This window comes from Neodiprion fabricii, chromosome 3, assembly GCF_021155785.1.
Source record: "Neodiprion fabricii isolate iyNeoFabr1 chromosome 3, iyNeoFabr1.1, whole genome shotgun sequence".
NCBI classification, from domain to species: Eukaryota; Metazoa; Arthropoda; class Insecta; order Hymenoptera; family Diprionidae; genus Neodiprion; species Neodiprion fabricii.
The window spans coordinates 38,753,428-38,774,077 of NC_060241.1; the positions used below are offsets into that span (position 1 = coordinate 38,753,428).

General features: G+C 39.4%; 1 protein-coding gene across 1 annotated transcript in view; it reads right to left on the bottom strand.

Moving 5' to 3' along the window:
• Window positions 1–20,650, bottom strand: part of LOC124178680 (E3 ubiquitin-protein ligase MYLIP) — a 140,325-nt gene that overhangs the window by 71,585 nt on the left and 48,090 nt on the right. The window lies entirely within an intron of this gene.

Below are 20,650 nucleotides of genomic sequence, written 5' to 3' on the forward strand. Positions count from 1 at the left end.
CCGTCACCTTTCTCTCTGCATTCAGCATAACATCATGCAACAAACATCCTCTGCTTTGTGCGGACTATCAGACTAGCAATGGACGACAAAGCAGGTGCATAATCGTTTGGAAAGTCTCGAAGCGTATCGCGCATGCCGATGAGAAGCGAAAGAACGAAAAAGAAATTGGAGCGAAGAGGAGCTTTTTCAATCGAACCCACGACACAATAACCTTTGATACACGTCTGGGGGTTTTCAGATTTTCAACCCGGGTGGAATCGATAATTTTAGAAAATGGGTCCAACGGAGCAATTCATTTCGAGCTCTGCTAAAGTCTATTTCGGTCCATCGTTCCAGCGGTCTTCGATCGCTGCCTTTCCCTCTACAAGCACGCGTTGCTCGTTTTTCGTTGTCGCTTATTACACATTCGTCGAGTTTTTACGATAATGAGGCAGGTGATTTGACAGATGCACACTTGCTGACTGACTCGACGGAGTTGCCTTTTAATCCATCGCATTTTCAAGGTAATACTGGTCACGCGATTTCGCAAATTAGTTGGTTCTAATCAGTTCTGGAAAAATTTTTTAATTTGTTTTTTTTGTCTAAAGATGGAGTTTTATAAAGTGCAGTATTGAGAATATTCCCTCGAAATATTGACGCAACGGTACAAGATCATCGCACAAAAATAGAACATCGATGATCTGCATTCCTGGAATCTTTTTCAACTATTCGTACTGTAGTCGTTCCACACATAAGTAGAAATAAAACGAATTAAATAAAATTCGCGCGTTTAGCATAAACCGGCAGTAGCGATTTCACTCTCAGGTTTTAGCATGTGTTCCGCAATTATGATCCTGAATTACACAAAACCGTGGCATGTTAAACGACGTCGATTGATCGTCGTGTATTCATATAAGGCCTGGTTGTTATACCCTATTTTTAGAAAACGCGTCGAAAACGATTTGCAAGAGCTGACGTTACTGCGTACAATCTAAATTCAACTTATAAACTATCCGTCGTTAAAGTCCTCCGCGTAATTGCACATGCATGGTTGTTATTATCGACGGAGCAGTTGACTGTATAATAAAAAGTATTCAGCCCCCTGATCAATCATGCAACAGTTATTTTTTTTTTTTGTGTGTGGATTATACGTGCAATGAGCTCACCGATTGACCTCGAGCCATGTCAGAAAAGTCGTGAACAATCCGGCTCATCCGGTATTGCACATAAACGCGACCCGTCAATTGGCATTGCGTAACAGGAAATGAGCAGCATTCAAGGCAGGTCGCGAGGCCAGTGATTGAAAGCTCTCGAAAGCGCTCAGCGTCACGGCAACTAACTTTTTTGGGGATTTGTCGATGAGAATTGAAATGAAATTGGCGAGAGAAGGTGGCGAATTTTTTAGAGAATAGAGCAGATCTTCGATCGATTTTAACGAGCCTTTCTTTTCAGATATCGAGAAATGAGAAGAGAGACCAGCTAGCAAATGTGCAGCAGTTTCACGTGCGCTGGTTCACTTGAAACTGAATTGCAGAAACAGCGATTTAATTAAATGAACGACGCCAAGTTTCAACGGCATTTGAATCCGATTTCTTTGAAGCGATGCGGGCGATAAGTTTAAACCCCGATGAAACGCGACACGAGGCACGTAGACTGCAGTCTGCAGCAGGCAGGATTGAAACGTAAGTAAGGAAAACGGTTGAAAGCTACCAGAATTTGGTAAATCGATTTTTACGTGTGCGTCGCAACTGGGTTGGCTACAGTCAGGAGAAACGCTGAATTCCTGGACAATTTTACTCGTTGTTAACTTTACCTCGAGAGGAAATACCGCACATTTTCGAATCGTCAAAGACTCGGAAACCTACCCAGCTGAAAATGGCGAAAAAGGTTTGAAATATGATTTTTCATAAATCGTAATATTCAACACCATATTTATCCAGTAAAATGTGTTATTATATGCTGCTGAGGAAAATAATTTCAATCTTTCAATACATGATAAACTGTCTGGTCGGAGTCGTTTTCCAAATTGGTGAAAGTAGTGAACCTTTCTATTTTCACTTGATCCAATGGCAAAAATATTCTTCAACTTGTAAAGTGATTTTTCATTCAACTAAACAGAACTTTACATCCATTACAAAAATACATTCTTAAAATCAGTAGATACCTAATTCATTTTTGTCCAGAGTGAAAGCGAAACAAATTTCAGATTCAAAACACTGTCCAAAAGCATACGAGGCTAAAAATAACGGCCAATCGTTTTAATGTTCTTTCGAATAAGGTAGTAAAGTCCGAGTATAAAAATTTTGTGAAATACCTTAGATCCCCAGTACTTTTATAAAATCGCGATGATAAACCTGAACTGCATTTTTCTATTTCCAAAAAGTTTAACACGTTCGTCTGGTAACTCTGGCAGCTTTAGCTTCAGCTTCATTCCAAAGCATGTAACGACTACAGTCTACACGGAATAATGAAATCCTTTTGGGAGCGAAGAAACTTGGCTCGAGTTTGGCATACGAGAAAGGAGTTAGGTAAGGTACAAGGCAAACAAGGGATGGCAAAATGTATAAAGATACCTCCCGGAGGGATTCCGGCGTGATTTCAGGTGAGATTTGACGGGGTTGGAACACCGTCGTATAGAAGTCGCGTTACGTTGGAGGGTATTCAAGAGAGAGTTATTCCGGCATCGTGCAAGCCATGTTTCCTAATTATCACGGACATGCTCGCTTCCACGGAGCGTTAGCTGCGATTAGCAACACTGCCGCAATCCGTACAGTCTGAAACTACTCGTAACTAGCTTTTACCAAGCTAAGCGGCAAACGGAGAGCAGGGCATATTCACCGGAAGATGCACCAGCACCATCAGCATCAGCAGCACGGTTTAGTGCCGGCTCTCACAGGCTGAATTATACGCAAGGAGGATGATTGCACCCTCTATGAGGATGGCCATTCAGCGATTCGGAATGACCCCGAGTGAAGCTATCAAAGAAGACATGGAGAAGCTGGCGTTTGGGATTATCTCGTGTGTCAAATTACACCGAATCCAATTACCATTCTCTCGACACACGGTTTCCCCAATTATCGCCGAATCGTTTGGACAACACGAGACGAGATCGTTGATACGTCGAGTTTGTTGCTTCCACGATTTTCATTTACTCGCATAAACTACAATCTATTCTAATCTCGTGTGCTTTTTCGAAAACTTTTACTCCGCGGAGTCTAATTACGCTTCGAACAAAAACAAAAACGAAAAAAAAAGAAGATAACTAAAAATCGTTTTTCTATAAACTACCCGTGAAGTTTTGGTTTGCGTCAATATTTCGTCATCGGGAATAAACTCGGATTCTTACAGGGCGACGATAATAATTCTTAGAGTCTTGGAGACCTGTTGGTACGATTTTCCAAGCAACATCACTTGCGGGAAAAGAATGATAAGTAATCCAATTTGTACTATTGATCGTAAAACCCGATTGATCAATATTTGAACATGGAATTGTGTATTATTGATATTATATGTATATACTTTTTTTTATTTTGTTAAAATGACAGTATTTACAGATTCTTCAACGAACCATTAACGACAAAGTATAATCAACGATAATTCGAGCTGGCACGTGATCAAAGTTAAAATTACGACACAGATGCAATAAACTTATTTCAAGAAAGAAGATAAGAGCAGAGGAACAAAGAAAACGTTTACTTCGCCGGTTTTGTTTTTGATCACAAAATACGTTAAATTAATAACGAATTGTAATATTTTCAGTCGGTGAAAAGTAATTATAAGAAAGAAGAATAAAAGGTACGTGAACAATTGGAGTAAATTTGTTTTTGGCAGATTTTATATAAAAAAAAAAACAGAACAACTTTTTGATGTGATTAAAAACTCTGCTCCTGACACGTCTATCTTGTTGATGATCTACTTTACGCGAGAGAATATTTCGTGCTTCCGTATACGGCGAGCAAGATTCTTCATCAAAGTAGGTATACCTCGGCTGCGTGAAGCAGCGGATCATTGCCGAAGCGACTGGCGAGGTGATTTACCGAAAAACTCTTAATGAGAAAGACGAAGAGCTTAATTAGAGTCCGTCTGTAGTTCGTCGACTTTATCGATGAAAACATCACTTGCAAGTTTCAACATTTTCACTCAACATGCTTGAAACGACCGTCAGAAAGGTTCATACTCGGAAAATTTCACCCCCCATTACTAAATAAACTGCACTAAGATTTTAAATTACATATATATATATATATATATATATATATACACACACACACATATATACATATATATATATGTGTGTGTGTGTGTGTGAGAATCGCGAGAAAGAAAAGCGGTTCTAGAGTTGGAAAACATGGAATGCAATTTCGCGTTCCAGTGGTATATTCATACATATATACATATATATAAGATGTAGGTGAGACGGTGGCCGATGGAGATAAGGGTAAGAATTTTCTCTTTGCACAAAAATTTCTACGGATTTAGCCCCCTTCAAAGGTTAATCCGGGTTCCAAAGCTCTCGCTTCGCTACTCGCGTTTTCCTCTCCACATGTGTTTATCCACTTTGCAAGCTATCGGTCCCGGGGTTTGAATAGGATCATCAGTTTATCAGTGCGTCAAAAGTTGATGCAGGTACTTACATTGAATTCGAAAGAAAAGTAAGGTTAATTCAGGATAAAGCGCGCATCGAAAAAGGGATGGAAGTGAACTCTTGACCCCTTTACCTAAACCTCAACCAGCAAATTGATCCAATTCCCTTAATCAGCCCTCATCAACTCGAGGATAACACATCCAAACTGCGTGTATCCTCTTCCTACATGAGATAATGATAATATAACACATAATCATGGATCAAGATTCGAGACTCCGTTTTTCTGAATCATCCAAACAAGCTTCGTTATTTCGTAAGTATACAGCCAATTTCTTCTTTCTCTATTTTTTGTACCGAGCACATGGTGATGACATATCGGTATACTTTTTACTCGATAATCCAACGTAATCTTCCCCATCCTCGAAGTCCGGATGTCATTTCTTGATTCCGGTTTCCAGATCCGCGGTAAACGCGGCAAACGTTTGATGCCGTTTCAGGGCTTGAACAAGATTAAATACTGAACGAGAATTTGTTCGGGCTCTTGGCTGTACGGGGGAAAGTTTACGAAGCCGTTAGGCGCATTAGGGGCGAGCCTAATGATCTCAAATATCAAGAACTTACAGCAGAGACGTGAGGGTGTGTAATGGTGGCTGTGGGACGCTGAAAACGAATGTCGGAAATTCTTTGCCGAAACGTTTCAACGACTAGTTGGATTATTATTGCGGGAGGAATTGCTGAAGTGTCTACGAGCATGGATGAGTAAATATACTAAATTCCGTCGTCCGTTAATTCTAACAAAACTAACAATAAGTACTTTGAAGAAAATACGGTAACATCGAAAACGCGTACTTTTAAAACACTCAAGTTTCACACTAATCAACTACCTTAAACTTCGGGTTCTTCAATAAACGGAAATATATATCATCATCCTGGAACAGCGTCGATTTCGAAATTGACTTATTAGGCACATTAACACGTACACGTGAATACAAAAGCAGCTTGGAAATAGAGTTTCTCATACTCAAGATCCCCACTGTTCCTATAATTGAGTGACGCAAAAATTCCTGATAACAATAACAATATTTCGTTGTCGTCTAGGTAAAACGATACCGTCAATGAACTCATCTCCGGTCAAGGTCACGGCAAACGGAAACACAGAGGCAAAGGCATGAAAGCACACACGTTCCTCACACTCGCAACAAATGCTCTCAACGTAGCCATAAAACAAAACCCATGTAGCGGCAGCAGTTATACGTATACGTTACATTATCGGAGAAGGAGAAGATCGTTATCCAAGAGCTAGGGCACGTTCTCCTCTCCGAACAACAATACCACAGATCTATACGAAGCTAGAAAACTATGACGGAACGTTGAACAATGGGTATTAAGTTTTTTTTTAATAATGTTCGTCTCTTTCGCTGCATTGAAAATGACCGCATTGTTTGAAAATTTTAGAACGTATATATTTGAATCAATTGAATTTGCAAGGTATGAGTATGATATTGATGCTTCATAACGATTCGCCAATTTCTGACAATCCACCAAAAATCAGTCGTTAATCGAAAAGATGATAAATTTTTCTAACCTCTCTAAAAACGAAGTGATACACGTAGAGTTGTGCATCTTTTTTTAAAAAGAAACAGCAACACAAAAGAGAGTAAATTATAAGAAAGATAAAAATCGAGAGGCAATTATTGGCCGCAGATCGGAAGATTCGCACTGCGGACGGAGTAAACAGCTTTCGACAGTGGGTAGAATAACAAAAAATTTATACCCACTATAAGGCGGTTTTGCCATTCTAGTGATCAGCTGTGAGACCGATGGAAGGTCGGAGTGAGAAAACCGTTGAATAATATCTGAGAATGAGAAATCGATGAGAAACATTCTGGATTTATCTCTTACGGTTAGGTATAAAATGTATACCAAGACAATCTCTTGAAACTTGAACATCAAGCGCGCGTGCGCCAAATAATTAAATCTCATTGGTCGGCGAAATCTTCACGCAGCGATATTCTTGTCCGCGACGCAGGCGTGCCAACGTACGCAAAATGTGTACGTTTGAATTCTCAAAGAGCATAAGCATTGAATTCCGACCGTTCTTTGAAGAATCGACTTTCCGACCCGATAACAAACGCTTCCAAAACCTTTCCGTGTCGCTACTTCAATTATTTGAGATTCTAACCTTGAAAATTCGTATCAACCTCATCGCCGGCAGAAACAGTTTGACAGCCGAAAACTCGGGTTGGCCAGCCTGCGCGAAGAGCCGATAAGACTCGCGCATGCGCGGATGATTTTCAAGCTTCAAGAGATTGTCCCGGTACACACCGTATGAATACATGTATTATAACAGCGTAGTAGAGCGAAGGTTAGAATCGTCGATAACCGATAAAGCGGAACTCGAGAAACGCCTAGTGGTTGTACGTTATATCTGCAATGCAATGCCAGGTATAGTTCCGGTCCCGGAATAACGACGCCCTGTAACAAGATCGCGAGGAAACTCAATTTGGCATCTCCGACGGACGATATTGCTACTAGTTATCTAACCTCGTTACAGTTTGTCTCCTCCTAGAGTGTTTAAGCTTGTTTCAGACGTGCAAACCTAGACGCTGCTCGTTACTGCCCGTTATGCTGCCACGACGCCGTGCTCAAACTTTCCTGCAAAAGGAGGACGACCAAGTTTCCATTATTATGGATTTTCAGTTGTGACTACGGAATTTCCTCTACAACAATATCAATCGGCTTGCAATTTCCTTAGTGTCTACTTCTCACTTCCGCTTTTTCAATGCAAAAATCTACGCGATTTCATTTATTCCAAGAGAAATTGTATCAAGGAGTAACACCGCTCTAGGATTTCGAAAAATTCCGTTTTTTTTTAGCTTAAACAATATTTTAGGGACTTAAAAACAATATCCAGTTGGTCATGTGGTAAAAAAATTTGTTCAAGAGCGTCAATTCTCGATTTTGCTACAGTGCCTCGGAGTGCTGATAAAACTTTAAACGAATTTTTCTCAAAGCGAAACCACTTTTTTTCAAACTGAGAGGACTTGATTACTTGAACAACGTTGCATGGATCGATTTGAAATTTTGACAGTAGATTCAAAATTACACTCTCTGTGGAAGTACGTAGCCGTTTTTTTTTTATTTAATATAAACTTTTTTTACTTATAAACAATTTACTGTTTATTTTTTTTTCCATACTCCCAAAATAAATCGGTCAAAGTTGGGCCTTTTTTCGGCCGTTAGGGTTGTCTTACCCCTTAAATGATGAACTGGAATAACGATTTGGGAGAACTATTTGAAATTTTTTCACAAAGTCCTGACTGCCTGTAGAAATTCATTTATTGAATTCAAGTCGAGTTCTATACGATCAGTCCGAAAGTGGTGATCCTAAGTTTTGTCCGAAGATTTTACCAATTGACCACGACAATAATAATGAGAATGATCGTGAACGTGTAACAAGACCCCGAGAACTAGAATTGCTGACCTTGAATCGCCTTCGCACGAATTCGTACAAATTGCGGAAAACTAGATTGACACGTAATTACCAACAATTGACGTAATTCTTCAAGTTGCGCACAACGAATACTTGAACGGAGTTTCAAGAAATTCGCATGAATTGCGGGTACAGTTACAGGGGAATTGGAGCCACAGAGTTCGAACCACGTAACTGGAAGTTGCGAACTCCCGCGTTACGGTTTAATTCAACGTACGGTTGGATCAGAGGAAGAATAATGCTGCAGGTGCATCAACGATAAATTATGGCAATTAATTAATAGCTCGCTAATGAATTTGCGTGGGTTTCCGGTCTTACAATTGCAGAGCGAGTTATAGATGGGAATAAGGGGTTTATGAACGAGGAAATGTGCGGGGCTTAGCTCGAGTGCAATTGCATAATTTATCACAGTCAACGGAGGGTTTTATTTATGAAGCGTTGAAAGACGCGAAGATCGAATGAGTGATGCTGTAGTAGAGAGAAACGAAGGTGGAAGAGGGTGAGAAGCGTTAGCTGAGGGGAAAACTTTTTTTACTCGAAAATATAATTTTTCACATCATCTCTTTATTATAACGACGACGTTGAGTTTGAGCGGAGTGGTCAGGTGATGGAAAAGTTGTCAAAGAAAAATTGCTGAGAAAACAAAAAAAAAAAACAACAAATTCATTATTTATCGTTACATAAAAATGAAGTATACGATCAGCAGATTGTAACATTTGTTATTACAATTTACGATGTCGACAACAACGATCGTGATCCATACGTCAATTCGTTGCAATATGCAAGCAACGTGTAGAAGAACTTTCGTCCAACAACATATTTGGAATTTGACAAGTTGGCTACCGTAACTAAGTCGATAATAAGTTTCGACGCGAGTTTAACCCTCAAATTAAAGCTGCTTGGTCCTAGGATCCTCTAGTACCTGTTAAACTCTGAATATTATTGATCCTTTGAAACGTTCGATGGATTAGTATGTGATAATAAATATAAGAATAACAATAATGAGCCAGAGTTGCAAATTATCTGGTATAACCTCAGGAAGAATGGAAAGCATAGAATACCTCAATGACATGAAATGTGTATTAAAATACAATTGAAATAAATATTAAAACTCGAGTTGTAGGAATAACACAACAAGAGAGAAAACAGTAGATAAAGATACCGAACCAAAATGAACGATAAGTAAAGAAAAAATGAATAATTAGATAGATAAATAAATAAATTAATAAATAAATAAATCAAGCAATGATAAAAAAAAAATTAATCATACATACACGCAGTGACAGACATCAGAAAAAAATAATAATAGTAACAAATAGTAAAAAAAAAGGAGTTAAAGAGAGAGAAAGAGAGGATAAAAAAAAATTAGAGACAATTTTTTCACTTGAAAAGAAATTACATCAAAGCAGGTACTTGATCACATCTTTTTTATATATAAAAGAGGAGACTATATACATATATATTCATAATTAGAGAAGCAGAAGGCTTTAGAAAAGGAATTCTTTACAAGGCTTTGAATCAAACTGCTGTGGGTATGATAATAATTATATATATATATATAATATAACATCAGTCGTCCGATGGTACGGATAAATTTTCTCTCTCAAAGCTTCGGCTCGTGTTAAAATTAACGAATTATTGGCATACGGACGGCAGACTAGACGTGACGACCACCAAAGTCCGTGCAAGATTTAACGACAGCGAGATTAGATAAGATCCAAAATCTGACAATCCAGTCAGCAGCACCGTACAACCTGTGCATATAATTTGACTGTACAAACTCGGATCGTACAATATCGAGAGCACAAACGCTCCAAGGAAACCTGAGGTACGTAAGTCTAAGTCTGTGGAACGTCAATCAGGATGAGATTAGGAGTCTGACAAAGGGTGTATAGGATCGACATGCAACGAAACGTGTGTTCCCATCTCGACCAAGGTGCGTCAGCAGCCAGGCCAGGTGAAGCCTTTGTCAGGGAAGACCTGATTCCCTGCAAATACGTGACTCCGTATCGAGGGGCAACAAACTGGATTAAACTAGGGAAAAGAGAATGGGCTCCAAGCTGAGATGAAGAAAAAATGGAGTGCATTCAGCTTAACCTCGACAATCGACAATGATTTAAAAATTTTTTCCAAGATGCTTCCAACGAAATATGATCCACGGCGATTGCCTGCGACAACTTCGAAATTGATTGCAGCGAACGGTGGTCACTGAAGCTTCGATGCAAGGTATACCGGCGATTTGAACCTGTGTTACACGAGATCGACGACCGCAACACCGAGTCCCCGGAGAATCCGGCGACATCTATGACCTTGCATCGAGAAGCCACAACATGTCCAACGACCTAGAATCCGTGCCTGCATGATCGCCATGTACCTGCATGCAGCAATCGCAGTCGGACGAGATAATTCTGGACCTGGTCTTGTGACCTTTGTGACGTGATATAACAGTGGAAAGCAGTGCTTTCGAAGTAAAATCTATGATGCTTTTCGGATACAGTTTGATTGATGTAGAAGTTATGAAGTGTGCTCGAGTCGCCGACGCCCCGAAAGAAGGTGCAACGCTTTTCCTAGACATGTAAGACCTTGGATATGAAAAATTTTTAGAGTCCCAACTCCCTCGCGAGATTTGAAAGACGTTGCTGAGTATCTCGAGTATCTCGAGTTTCTGTTTCAGATGAGTTTCTATTGACGCGGTAGCGTAAGCGAGACGTCTTGTCGTAATGCCACGTGAACACGGACACGGTGTGATGGTAAATTTAGCAATCCCACGTGTTGAGTACGTGGATGATATTGCAACGGGTGTGCGAGTGCCAAAGTGAAGTAGCAGCAAATCTTTCAGCTGCGTGATAGTGCTTCGCTTCGCTTTGCTTAGCTTAGCTTTGCCTCCAGTCTTGTTTGGCTAAACGCTTTGCTTACTTTGCTCACTCGTGTATGTGTAGCTTCTGTTCTGCCTCTTCTCCTTTTTCGCCTTTTTCCCGAGCAAAGCGTAATTCCAGCTACGTATGCGGAAGGAGTGAAACATCTCGGTAAATTGCAATCGTCATTTCCGTGCCAAGAGAGCAAACAAGCAAGCCTAGCAAACGGTAACTCAGTCCATGTGTCATCCCGACTTCAATTCACTTCCGCCTCCGGTATACCGCGTCAGCACTTTACGTATAACGATGAAATTTCACGTTACAGGTGGAGTAAAAGTGATCGCTCGATGGCGATTGGCAAGAGAAGGGAAGAGAGAGGAAAATTATGAGAATTTCTTTTCACCGAAAAGCAATAAGAAAAGAACAAAAATCCTTGAAGCCGTCAAAGTATATTACGAGAAAGAAAGAAGAGTGAGAATTCCAACGTGAACGGTGCACTTTAAATCCCCTTGAAACGTTGGAAAGACTCGACTTAGAAAGAATAAAAACTATACTCAAAGTTTAGCAACGGAGAGAAACAGGGTGAAAAGGGGAGTAAAAAGTTCGGTAAAAAAACGAGAGAGAGAGAGAGAGACGAGAAAGTTTTTTTTCAGCTTGTAGAACACCGTGCGAATTTCACACAAAGTGCAATTCTCTGCGCCGGTCACTCCATGAGCTCTGGCCCATTGACTTCATACCCACAGACAGTCGACCTTTCTTAGTCTACGGTCAGAAATACCCGTTAGGGAGGTTGACGTGTTTTTATTTATTCACTAGCGAGTACTGGGGTAATGCTATAACGAAACTCTTGTCCCGAGATCGGGGAGTAAAATTTGGTAACAAACGCAAACCGGGCCAACAATCAACGAAAAAGAAACGAACGTTGTTTTTCACTTTTTCCACTCCAACTTCAACATTCACGATGAGCCAAAACATTGAAACCATTTTCCACTAGGTACTGCAATTTTCGACCGTCGTGTTTATTTAAAGTTTCGAAATTCACATTTGTTTCTAAACAGAAGAGAACAGACTAAACATTTTTGCATTCGAGATGGACTCAACTTTGAAGAAAGACACTGTACCCAAGATTAAAGACAAATCAGCTGCATGAACTAATGAGAAGGTATCGTAAGCCAAACTCGATGAACCGTCGACGATAAGTTTCCCTCGAAATGTCCAAATGACGTGAAATAGTCGGAGTTCTGGATCTTTCCTTCTCCGTTTATCCCTATCTTTCTCTCCCTCTCCCTCTCTGTCGCTCTCTTTCTCCCTTCCTCTCCCCAAAGTAGAGAAGAAGACATTCGAGAACCAGTTTCCCAACTCCCCACAATTTTCTCCATCCTTGAAGTTTGAACTCGTGGGAGTAGTACAAGTGAGGCGTTCGCTTTCACTCGTTCTTTCGACGTACCTACTACGGTAAAAAGCTTGACACTTCTGCTCCTCTCGATTTACACACTGTTCCCACCACGTGTCTGAGAGACATTCCGAATTATTCCCCATGTGTGCGTACACATATATCCAACGTAAGGATGCCACGTACGTACAACACGACGACACGTTATAGTAGCGCGGTAGTGCCCAGAGGCTGCGTTCACATCTAATATGGTCAGAGCTGGTTGGACTTTGGACTTTGGATGAGGAAAAGACGAGGTGAGAATGTTGCATCGCTTCGGCAGCCAGCCACGTGGAGGATACGTGAAACGGCATCAGCGTTAAAGACGCTGTGACGAACATTGGAAGAAACTGAACCCAAGCAGCTTCTCTTCTCTTCTCTTCAAGTTGTAAACGTGTACACGCGTTGCGCAAACGTGTCTTGTGACAAAAACTTAACTCTTCTTATCCTTCACAGACGCCGAAGTGTGCCTTGGACTTGGCTCTCTTGTTCTCTCGTCATCTCTCAATTCAATGCCATTCTTAGGCCTGTAAGTAAATAAGTTGCAGAGCCATCGGAGATCAAGGAACAGAGTCGGCCCGTTAGTTGACCGACATACATAAACGCATTCATGAGAATCCTATTTATTGTCAATTTCTTCTTATTTGGACAAGTCAACGGCCGTTTGTGAAGGTTCGAATCTGTTCGAATCTGTTCGATCTTGTGATCTTCAATTCGTCGAAGGACGGTTTTCTTCAGCGAGTGCCATCCTCGACCTTGTATCGAATTGTAAAAGGTAGATATGATAGACAGCTTTCACGTGAAATGAATTCCATGTCGAGTACCGAGTCTAGTCGACTAATCAAACAATTAACGGGTGAATCTGAGATGCGAAACTCTTGACAACCCGTACAAAGATCTAATTATCGCGAGAGATATCTGCTCTGGAAGTTGTTACAACTCTTGAAGACGCCGACGAAGACGACTAATTGCGAGCTTATTCAATCCACAGCTGGACGGGAATCTCGACTTCAATGGATTGACAATCAGCCAGTTATCGCGACCGCAAACCCGTCGGAATCTCAATTCGAACAACTCGAAGAGTGTTTTGTCGTCACTTATAATCATAATAGTTAGGCAACGGTGCAGAGACCCGTATTATAATTCAAGAAGGAAATCTGTGCAGAGATCGTTAATTTCTTAGAAATTAAACCACGGATTAGGGATCAATTTATCTACTACCGCGTATCGATTTTACCCTGTGTTCCAAAAATCGACAATGAATAATCTCTCTCTAAACCGCGAATAATTGAGTTGAAACGAGTCGCGTCTTTGCACTCGTTAGATCGTTAATTCAAGTGGATGAGAATCGAGTGAAGATGAAACTTGTACATGGTTCAAAGGATCGACTCACAATCAGCCGGTTTTCAAGGCACGCGATGTGTCTGTATGACGTCAACGGAGAAACGGAGATTACCTTGATCATCCACCGTTTCCACGATATCTTCGCTAATTGGAAGCAGCTGCTGCACATTCCGACTCCATGAGATACAAGATAAATCCTCGAATGTATCTGACGTCGAATATAACAGCAACCGAGTTGCTTTAATTCAGGCTAATACTGAATTTCCAAATTTCCTTTAAATTGTTGCAGAAATGAATGTACAAGATCTTCGTGGTTATTTCATTCGCTTTGTACCATGTTGAAATTAATAACGTTAACGCAACGAAACATCGTGGAATAAATCGCCGTACAATTTTGTAATTACTTCGAAGGAAATGGCTTTTCAAAATGTGAACATATATATATTTTTTTTTTGTTACGATTTACTAACTGAATTTCAGCAGACAATTCTAAGGTTACGAATTAACAATTTTCCTAAACTCGCATCGTTAAATTAACGTTACCACCTTCAACCTCATTGAATTTTCAACTAATACGATCGGACGGATTACATTCTAATCATCATTATCTCCTCATCAAAATCCGAGATCTGAAAATACTAGTGATTAAATCTTCGTGGCGATATTAACGATCGTCGAATAATCAGACACGTGTATTTCACACGTTATCGCAACTGAGACAAGCTACAAAAGTATAATCGAGATTTTCGATGAATCCGAAACGCTACTTTATCACTTACGTTTCATACGCTATCTCAGGCCGTTACGTAAACTCTCCACACACGATTTTGACCATAGATTTGAATCAAAATTGCGAAAAGCTTGGGTTATCGGTTGAACAGGTTCACTGAGATGAGAAACTAAGACGAAAAAAAAAAAAGAGTCCGTATCTCACTCAGGATTGTGACATGTCATCAATCATGTCGCAAGATTTTGCTAATTCAGAATTAATATACATCGCCTGTCTGAAGTTTGATGCCTGCAAGAAACCGGACGGATATTGTATAACCCACACACACATAGACACACACATACATATACATCTAATAATGCCCGAAGGCATGGAGAACGACAAGAGATGCGGTTATTCACATGGCTGGATGAATTCAGCATCCCCTCCGCGCTTGTTGTACGATGTAATTAATTATAGGGGCGTCGCATTAATTCACACACATATACATACACATGTATATATATATATATATTATATATATATATATATATATACGTACACGCGTTCGCCACGATTTGAATAGCTCGTTCTATGGACGCCGGTTGATATTTCAGGCATATTCAGGACCGAGTTTGGCATACCGATACACGTGAAGGCGTTTCAAGCACGTCGCTATTACGCAGACTGTTACAATCATTGTGTAAAACAATTTCCTGATATCAATAAAAAAAAATTTTTGTTAAATTAAGTCTGATCTATTGGGAGAAATTGCAGTTTAATACTTTTCTGAAAGTATACACTGAGCGAAAAAAGTCATCGAATCAAATAAATGTACGGTCACGTGCGGCTGAGTAAATAATTATTTATCATGTCGATTGAAGATCTATCGGTCTGACCGAATATTCAGTTGATTCGACTAAATTTTGCTAAACCAACAAAAGTATTTTATTGAATTAAGTAAGTATGTTGTATTCGCCGCATTTAGTTGAATCCAAACGAATATCACTTGAATCAAATAATCCTTTTCCTCCGTGAAGCGAAACATTTTTTTTCTTCATAGAGTCGAATGTAAATATCCCCAACTATTTCATACAATCAAAGAATCACGATCCAATGAATTTAATTTTCTCGGTATACATTTTAACGGCATGAATTAAAGAGAATTTTAAAAGTCTGTTGCAAAATACAATCAGATTTTGTAATAAATAATATCGACTATCGGCCGTAATATTTGAATGCATGATAAAAATTGACAAAGATAATCAGTTTCATACAATTTCTGCCTGTTAGAAAAACGTGTTGAAATCGAAATGATTTACCGTACCCAATCGAGTTGCTTACGTATGTATGAATTTGCGATGAAACCGTAGCGAGCTTATCGTTTGTGAGCAAGAGAAGGGCGGAATCGGAAGATAATTCGAAATCGAAGAAACGAGGGTGATAATCAAATCTGTTGTACGTACACTTGTAACGATGACGGATAAAACTTGTATTAATATAAATATATACATATATATATATATATGTAAAATTCATTTTTTATTCCATCCCACGCAGTATATCGAATGGAACGCTCACTCATGATTTTATCAAGCAAATTTTCATCCCAATTTCTTGTCGAGTTATAATTTTTACTTTCTCAACGAACGGCTAAAAATGAACAAAAAGAAATCTCAAATTTATAAATCAACAGTTAGTAATTTTTATGGTATATACATATATAATCTTTTCATAAATATACAATTCTTTTAGTGAATCTATGACTGGAGACGGAGGAAAATAAAATGTACCGATTTCTTGCAGCTTGCAGAAATATATATATGCATGAAGGTTTTTCAATAATTTACGACTCGAAAATAGATGTCGAGATATTAATGTGAAATATGACACGAGTACTCATTTTGATAGGCAGAGCGAAATGATAGGAAAAAAAGATAAAGCACGTGGAAATTCTACCTTTAAAACATGTCGGATTAAAAAAAAAAAATAACAATGCCAAGAATAATAATAATAACAATGCCTCACATATACGTCACACCTAAGTAGGAATACTAAGTAGGATTCCTACCACCGGCAGTTACCGACATCTCCCCCAGAGTCAAACCCTTCTTAGCGATGACGTCACAGCGATCGACACCTGCGGTACCGACCCGAAGGTCAAAGTCACGCTGCCGATTATAATTATTAAACATAATCAATCGCAAATATAATGCATTCGTGCCCCCCCCCCCCCCCCCTCTTCACTTTTAGGGTGGAATAAAATACAAATTATATCTGTAGATAATCTGTATTATTAGGAAAGAACAAAACACATAATAATTGCGATTCCGATCAGGTGGGTTTAAAAAAAATTAGAATCGGCAGCACGATTTTGAACTTCGGTTCGGTACCGCGGATGTCAATCACCGAGTCGTCGTCGCGGGGAACGGTTTGAGTCTGGGGATGACGTTGGCAAGTGTCGGTAGTAGGAATCTTTATCCGGAACCGGTATTGTATTCCTACTCACCTATACATCATACATGTATACCTATTATACACGATATACGTCGTGGACATCAACGATCCCAGGCGTGATATTATTTCACCCCCCCCCCCCCCCCCCGCCCTTTTTTTTCTCGCCCCGCGGTGCAGACATCAGAACTAAACCGCGGATATGCGGCGTAGCTCGAGACTCGACGAGCACCAGAGTGTGTAAATATATTCATAGCCTCCTTCTTGCCCGGTGTGCACTGGCTTGGATCGTATTTGCGTAGATTTATTCTTCGTGTATAGCGAGAGGCGGGCTCCCCGAGCAGCGTGCTGCAGGCCAAGGGGACCGAAATGTATGTATCTCAAATTTTGTTTGCACCTCATTCTGTTCCTTGGGCTGTCCTCATTGCCAATACCCTTTGCACAATGCAAAGAAAAGGCACTTACACCCTACGCGGGAGGAGGAGGAAAAAACGAGTGTCAAAAAGTAGAAAGTGAAAGAAATTGGAAAAGTGCTGTTACACACGGTGTAGGAAGGTTCGATTTTTAATCAATTTCTTCTTCCTGCTTTTGCGGAATATTTCAATACATGTTGAGGGTGAAATGTAACGTCATATCACCCTCTGAATAAAAAGCTATGGGGAACATAAGAAAGAGAGAGAGAAGAGAGAAAAACGTTTAAAAAAAATCTCCAGCAAGCGTTATTCAGCTTCGCTAATGATAGTGAAAACAAAAACGATACCGCAAAATAAAATTGCCGGTTATTTTTCAAACTATTTTTGCTATTTTCCCAACATTCGATTCAGACGATTTCATACCTGCCGATCCTTAACTAACCTTGCAAAAAGTCTAATTGGCATACTTATCGCGTACATCTTCCAAGCATTGAAAAAGGAAGACGACAATCCAGTAAGTAATTACACCGAGATCGACAATTCTCTATTTTGTCTTTACTTTCTTGTTGTTTGTTGGCGTCTGGACGAGACGACATCTGGATTTTCTCTGACGAAGAGCCATAATAAAGCTTTTTCTTCGCTTTATTCAAGAGTGATATGAGGTAGGTTGGATAGGGTGGGTATAGAATATCCACACACAGAATAACACAGTCTACGGATACATAGCAGCATCGGAGAGAATCGGGCCGAATCGAACCGTACCTAATGAAGTGTCGTCCGCTACTGCACAACGACGTGTCTGGAAAGTTTGATCATCGCTCAAAGCAGACGAGGTGGAAAAAGAATAAGGCGAGGATGAAAAAGCAGTGCGAGAAAAAGCTTCAGGATCAGGTCCGCTCGATTGAGCATTGAATCAAAGCAGTTTCATGCGTACGTACGACCCAAGTGAAAAATTAACAAGAGGCAACTCACAACCAGAAGTCACGAAGAGTTTGTGCCAGGTGTACATTTAGTTTGCAGTAGATTCGGGAAATAATGCGAAATGTTGACAGTGACCACGACGAGTCCAAGTTGAAAAGTTGGAGGATCAGGAAGTCTGTTCTCAGGATTTACGGTGAGTATACTCAGGACACGGAAGTGTTGAAACAAAGTTGTTAATTACTCGACCATGAAACGAATGTCGACATCACGACGTTGTCACTAAAAAGACATGTTCTATAAACGCGTTGAACGTGTTCTTCATCCTACTGTCATATTTTCGTTAGAAATTTCAATTATAAATGAATACCAGTTTAGATTAGGCTTGATAAATAAATTCATTTCGGAGTACAATGAATTGTAAATAAGACGGTAAAACATTGCAGAAGTTATAAGTTCGGTATTGATTTGAAAATCTGTGTCAAAGAGAAAGAGCGAACAAAAAGGAGAGCGGAATGAATCGATATTCTTGGAAATATCGGAATCGCTTTTTAGGTTTACGTCAATCACCGATAGATTTATATATAAGGTATGTACAGTGTACAATATGATTAACGGTCCAGAATCGGTACATATAGTAAATGTAAAAGCGAAATATTCCCGACTCCGCCAACATCCATATCCCGTAGGAGGGAAAATATTTTCTACGTACAGCTACACGTGCATTATCATCATCATTCCAACGGGTGGAAAAAGAAGGGGATGAGAATAAAGGGAACGAAAGCGATGAAGAAATTAGATATCCGTTGTGTGAATATGAGAAAAACAGGCTCGATTCCGTACATCGGCACCTTGTTTCATTCCATCGCGGCCGGCATCCTCCTCTCTCCTCTCACCTTTTTCTTTTCCACCTTGTTTTTCTCCTCTAGGAAATTACTGCACGTTTCTTTCTTTATTTCTTTCTTACCCCGAGCCTTACTTCCTTGTTTTCTTCGTTTAATTTCTATCTTTTCCTCAACCTCGATGTTTTTCCCTTACAACTCGTTGATTGGATCCATAGGTAGGTAGCGCATGGATCAAACAATCATAACGCTTAGCCGGTTTCGGTGATTGACTCTGTGAGTTTTTGCGAAAGGCAAAACTTCACCAGCAATAAGAAGAGGAAGAAGATGAAGAAGAAGATCGGAAGGATTTCAGCTGCGTAATACAGGGTGAACGTTAATTTAAAAAAATAAAAATAAACTTATAGTCCGTGACATTTACAGGATTGCCAATACAGGCTTTCAAGGTAAGTCGTCGTACCCTGAAATTTAGACGAGTTAGAAGAAAGACCAGCAACTCCGTAAATAGCGTTCTCCAGTATGCATGTAACTGGAAAAACCATATTACGAGCTCAAGGTTTTTCTTCGTTCAATATCAAGTGGGACACGGGATATTTCGAGTTACAGCCGGAGCCGAGAAATTCGAGCGACGAAATCAAGAATCATTTTCTCTAATTTATTTAAGAAAAATTAATCGATACATTTTAATTTTATTTTTCATACAATGTTAATATAAGGCTTGAAGTAGGAGAAATTTTATTTTTTTTTTCAGTTATTTTAATACAAAATTGCGGTAGAATGGCTGATGAAAGGTGACATCGTTTTTTTTTCACGAGCAATCACCTGCAGGTCGCAATTTTCAATATAGAAGAAAAAACTGAATAGATTTTAAAAGAAGATACGAAAATCTAGTGAAGTACGTAGAATTTTTATGATATATGTTAATTTTGACAACAATGGCGTAAATTTGAAGGCAGTTTTTTTTCACATTTTGGTAACTTTTTTCTTCCAACTGACGCCGTTTTCGTAAAAACTGATATTTCTAAAAAATCCTAAACACTTCACTAGATTTTGGCATTGTCTGTTAAAAGATTTTTCGTTTCTTCTTCTAGATTAAAAATTGCGACCTGCAAATGCTCACCGGTGGAAAAAAAAGAAATTTCCTTGCATCAGCCTCTCCGCCGCCACTTTGTTTTGAAATGATAGAAAAAAGTTTCATTTCTTATACTTCAAAACTTATAACAACATGTATAAAAAAAATAACGATCGAACGAAAGAATGATTGCGAAATAAAAAGTATACAAGTGCAATTGAGGTTAATCGACTTTAATACGTTCGAATCAATATCTAAAACAACTTTCACTAACAATAAACTGTAAAAATAAAAATTGAATCTATAATTGAAATAATTTTCAAAAAGTTCGAGTCGTAACGTGAAATTAGTACCCACATATAACGTATACATGTAAGTGTAGCGTTAGTTTCAACTTTTGAGGTAATATTTTTTATTTCACTATTCGTATGCTGGTAAACAAAAAAGTTGGAAAATATATTTTTACGACGACGACGACAACGACGTAGTCTGTAGGGAAGTGAGTCGAACCGAAAACTTTTTAAAAGCGAAGTTACGGGGTTGGAGGGGGGACG